The 5,777-nt window shown below is 37.8% G+C and overlaps 1 pseudogene across 1 annotated transcript; it reads left to right on the plus strand.

Annotated features, from left to right (window-relative positions):
* The first annotated feature begins 4,458 nt into the window (after nt 1-4,458).
* On the plus strand, nt 4,459-5,483 carry LOC308609770 (ferritin heavy chain-like; annotated as a pseudogene). Its single transcript has one exon. The product of its transcript is annotated as a ferritin heavy chain-like (transcript).
* Nucleotides 5,484-5,777: the final 294 nt, after the last annotated feature.

The following is a 5,777-nucleotide window of genomic DNA, read 5'->3' on the forward strand; positions in this document are numbered from 1 at the left end:
CCGCGTCCCGCAAAAAAAAAAAAAATTAGAAAATTAAAATGTGAGAGCATATTACTCATGTCAAATTATGAAGAATAATGATTACATTAAATACAAGCTTATTAACACATTGGGTTAATAGTATAGTAAGGTATGGAATCATAAGGAACATTTTATAAGGATTTTGCATTTTTTTCCTAACTTGTTTGGAAAAACTTACACTTGATTTTAGTGAAACAAAGTATCTACACCTTCAGCCAAGACATTCTGGATTTGTAGGTTGACTAACACCATTCCACCAAAATTATTTTCCCTAAACCTAATTGCTATGTAGGAAAAGGTATGAGAACGTCTGTAGCAATTTCTGTATCTGTGACAATAGTAGTAAAGATTTCAAACAAAATATTATTGAATATATATGAATATTTCAATATATATATACATATTCTATTATCAACTCATTAGCATCTAATTTTACATCCATCACATATACATTCTGTCAGTGAACATAGTGAACTGAAACCGACTCTAGGGCCCATGAGGTTAAAGTCAACGCCTGTTGCAATCATTCAGCATTTAGCACAAAGCTGGAATATATTAGGTCCTAGATAGTTATTGACTAGACATATGGTGTGTCCATGCCATTCTAACTCAGTGTTCTCTACCTGTATTTGTGAATTTCATGGATCTGTTCTTGTGTTTACATCCAAATGAAAAATTCCTGGAAGCATTTTCAAAATTATCTGGATCTGTCTATAGCTCAATGCAGCAGCACAAACTCACTGTCCATGCCTGCGTGTGTGTTTTGAATCACACTGAGTGTGACTGCTGCTAGGCTGGCATGTTCTAGTGTAAAAAGGACAACTGTCGCATGTCCACCCTTATAGTCACATTTTTACCAGCTGCAAACACTAAAATTTCCTTTTAAAGTGATGACTGGGAGGTGAAAAATAGTTTAATAGAATGAAACTCAAAGGGAAGAGTGTTATCCCTTAAAATTCTGTCCATAGTTCTCTTCCCCCTCAATTCCCAGTTTGAACAGCCTCTTCAGTTATTGAAGTTACTGAGGCTTTTAATGGTATTTCATGAAATCAACAAACTGCATCAGAATTACTTTTCACAAACTAATAAAAAAGAACATGGACAGACACTATTTGAATGATGACTTCCACTACCTGAAAGCAAAAGTACATTATGAATCATCATATGAGCTAAAGTATGTCATGTCTTCAGTACAGAAGGGCGGTAGAGCACTGAGATCTTTCATGGATGTCGGGACACAGACACGGCGCACTCGAAAGGGAACCTGCATCTCGTCAACTAGTGTGTTCTCAGTGACAAGGGACTGTGTTTAAGACAAAAAGCATAATCGGGTGCATAATTGGAACTCCTTAATTTTAATAGTTTTATAGTTGTATTTGCATATATTTACAAATTGTCTGGTTTACAGTTATAAAAGCATACCAATTTCTATGCCTGGTTTTATGTTTATGCATATTAAACTAAAATTATAATAGTAATTTATCACCATTGGGTGTCTTTGATTTTTTTTCCTTCTAAAGGAAATAGAGTTTAAATATATATTCAACATCTACTCCCACTCATTTTTTTAATTTGGAGAAATAATGAGACTAAAACTTTTAATAGGCCACTCAATATTTTAATTTATATTTTTGAGCCCCTACTATGTGAAATTTAGCATCACAAGTTGAACAGTCTTTGTTCTAATGGAGCTCATGGTCCAGCCAAACTTCCCAAACTACCTAGAGAGGAATCCAATTCAGAGTGTCACTCTGCTATTTATAAGCTCTGTGTTTGATCATGTTACATACTTTAATTCACAATTTCTTTACCTGTAAAATATGGGTAATAATAATCAAATCTAATCCAGTATCTGTAATAATGAGGTAATGCAGAGTGAACAGCCCAGAGATATAGAATATTGATGTATCACTTTTCACTACCTCTCATTAAATGATTGATTTATACATATGTATACACACACACACACACACACAAAACACAGAGAGTGAGATAAGCCACCAACTGCTGCTACTTATGGTCTACTTCCTTAAGATTATACCATTGATCCTACTTCATCTATTAATTTTCAAAGAAGGAATTATATGTAACATTTACTAGCACTTAGCTACAAAAGAAATACAAATATGAGGAGCTTATAGAACAAGTTTTTATGTTAGTACCTATAAAATACCTGTCATATAATAGGTGCTCAATAGAAATATGCTGAATGAATGAATGAGAGCTAATCATTGACACGGAGTCAGAACTTATTGTCTAATATCAGTTGTGTAACTATTAGTTCTGTAACATTTGTAAATTAATGAAGGGAACTGAAAGTCAAAACAGTTTTTGCAGATTATAGCATGAGAATTTTTATTTGTTGACTCTGCATTTATCATGAGTAATACTGTGATAGCTAATTTTTATATGTCAACTTCAAAGGGGGAACCCAGATATTTAGTCAAATGTTATCGTTTGTGCCTGAAAGGGTGTTTTTCCATGAGGTTAACATTTGAAATAGTAGACTAAGTAAAGCAGATTGCTTTCCTTAAAGTCGATGAGCCTCATACAATCATTTGAAGGCCTGAATAAAATAAAAATGCTGACCTTCCTCTGAGTAAGCAGGAACTCCTCTTGCCTGACTGCCTTGGAGCAGGGACATTGTTTTTTCCTGCCTTCAACTTGAATTTCCTGGGTCTTGAGCCTCCTGGCCTTTGGACTGGACCTACACCATGGACTCTCCTGGTCTCAAGTACGGCAACTGCAGATTTTGAGACTTGTCAGCCTCCATAATCACGTGAGCTAATTCCTTATTTTATATAATATACAAATATATCTTCTATTGGTTCTGTTTTTCTGGAGAATCCTAACATAATACCAACACTGACCACAAACATTTCAAAGAAGCCTTCATCTTATAGTCCTATATTGATATTTTAAAAGACATTATCTTAGCACAGACCAAGTTATAAACTATAAAATTTGATTATCAAATTTTTTTAATTTCGGGGGCTTCCCTGGTGGCACAGTGCTTAAGAAACCACCTGCCAATGCAGGGAACATCCGTTTGAGCCCTGGTCCGGGAAGATCCCCCATGACACGGAGCAGCTAAGCCCATGTGCCACAACTACTGAGCCGGCATGTCACAACTACTGAAGCCCAAGCACCTAGAGCCCGTGCTCCGTAACAAGAGAGGCCATCGCAATGAGACGCCCATGCACTGCAACAAAGAGTAGCCCCCACTCGTTGCAACTAGAGAAAGCCCACATCCAACAAAGACCCAATGCAGCCAAAAATTTAAAAATAAAATAAATACATTTAAAAAATAAAATTTAAAATTTTTCTAAAAACATCATCTGCTCTGAAGTTTTTTCATTCTGTGTTTGTATTTAGCTTTACATTCCTCATTAAAGAAAAACTGGATGCAATGTTTTTGTTTAGATATATGTATATTTCCTTCATGGAAATTTGAGGTTCCAGTTCATGCTAGTTTATTGATTTCCCTTTAAAAAGTTAGATTTTAAACCTTAGGTTTCTCTTAGTTATAACATGTATTTTAACATTATCTTCTAACCTAGGGAGTAATGATGAGGGATAAAAAATCTGAGAAACACCATTATCACCCCTTAGTATACATAGAACCATTCAATAGTATTATTTTAATATTTGAAGAGTAAAGTTGTCCAGATAAATTAATTATTAAATGATCTTGGGACATAAGGAGAAAATGTCCTACAAAATCAAGATTTCTTCTATTTAAATAGATTCTTCCAGTGAAGCCTACAATGGACTATTCCAAGGAAATTTTTGAAAGATTGCAATTATATTAAGACTAAACACTGGTGTTAAGCAAACATAGAATACAATTTTATCTCACTGAGAAACTGATCATGTAGTTCTTTTCCATCTCTAATGTATGATCCTATCATTAACATCAACTTATCAAATAGACATTGTTATTATTCTATTTCTTTACAGACTCAACAATTAAATGCCTCTAAAATTGCTTAGATAAGTGTACAAAGTGACAGTTGATATTTGATCCTTTGCTTCCTTCATAAACAATGATTATAGCACAGCATGAGCTTTCAAAGAGAAATAAAGGGACCCCCCAAAAAAGTACATTAGTCAAAGTCATGGTAATAAAACTGTAAGTGAAAACAGCTATTTTATCCAAAAACTTTAAAACCATTGAGAGCACTTAAAACAGTCCATCACTCTTTCTTGTACCTTGAGAACAGAGACCATGTCTGATTCTTCTGTGTATCTCCAGAGTCAAACACAAAATATTATTACACATATTTGGAATACTGTCTAGAAATGGCTGTTGAATTAATTAATTATAAATACCTAGATTGGTCTTATGTCTTCCACTATAACATCCTTAACTTCTAAGAAAATATTGACTTTTTAATATCATATACATGTGTAATATCTTATACGTATTTACTGGAGACAAGAAAGGGAGAAAAACAGTAGTTTTTTGTTTTGTTTTGTTTTGGTCTGCTTCTCCACTAGAATACAAACCTCATGGGAACAGACTTTGTCTCTCTGTTACTAATATATGCCCAAATCCCATACCAGTGCCTGGGCCATATTAAGTAATCAATAAATATTTACTGAATGAATGAATGAAAGATAATTTGAGATCAATGGTATTTCCTACCACTGTGGCTCATTCCATACAACATAATTGAGGCGTTACAAAAAATGCTTGCTGAGTGGCAGTGAAAGGACAAATGAGGCTGGAGGGGATAAATACATCCACACAGTTAAGCTCTTTCTCTAAGAATACACCTAAGCCTTTTGTTTTCTGACAAACAAAAGAGAAGTCTGCACTTACCCAAGACGAAGGAAATTGCTAAATCACGTGAAAGGGACTCCGAGACAGGTACCGCAGGCCCCGCGGCTTCGCCTTCACCTTGGCCTTCACACCCACCATGCTGCCCGCGCCGCCCTCGCAGGTGCGCCAGAGCTACCACGCCGACTGCGAGGCCGCCGTCAACAGTCATTTCACCCTGGAGCTCCACGCCTCTTTCGTGGGCCTGGCCGCGGCCTTTTACCTCCACCGCGACGACGTGGCCTTGAAGCACTTCAGCCGGTTCTTCCTGCGCCACTGTGGGCCCAGGGCCTGAAGCGCCTGCAGAACCAGCGCGGGGGGCCGCCTCAACTTCCAAGACATCAGGAAGCCAGTCAGTGACGAGTGCAAGAGCGGCCTCAAGGCCATGAAGTGCGCCTTGTTCCTGGAGAAGCAAGTGGTCGACCCGGAGCCTGCTCCACTGCACCAGCTGGCCACCGACAAGTGCGACCCCCACCTGCTCCACTTCCTGGCAACTCACTACCTCAGCCAGTAGGTGGCGCTCATCAGACAGCTGGAGGGTCATGTCACCACCCTGAGCATGATGGGGGCCCCAGACGTCGAGCTGGCAGGGTAACTCTTTGACAAGCTCACCCTGGGCGACAGCGACACGAAGAACTGAGCCTGGACTGGACTTCCCCAGAGCCACGGGGTGACCAGAGCCCTGGTCACCATGCCTGCCATGCAGACGGCAAGAGTGCCCTTGCAGAAGAAGTTCACTTAAGTTTTGGTTCTGTTTTTTTTTTGGCAACAAGGGCAGGACTCTCTTTTCCTGGACTTTATCACTTAAGTTTTTTTCTTCCAGTTTTTCCATTTCTTCCAATAAAGTTATTGGTTCATAAATAAATAAAGGTCTCTGGTTGATTCATGTGGGCAAATCTCTCATTTTTTAAGTTTTAAAACAGGTATCCAGGAG

The sequence above is a fragment of the Mesoplodon bidens genome (assembly GCF_964165515.1).
Source record: "Mesoplodon bidens genome assembly, contig: HAP1_SCAFFOLD_146, whole genome shotgun sequence".
In the NCBI taxonomy this organism is placed as follows: Eukaryota; Metazoa; Chordata; class Mammalia; order Artiodactyla; family Ziphiidae; genus Mesoplodon; species Mesoplodon bidens.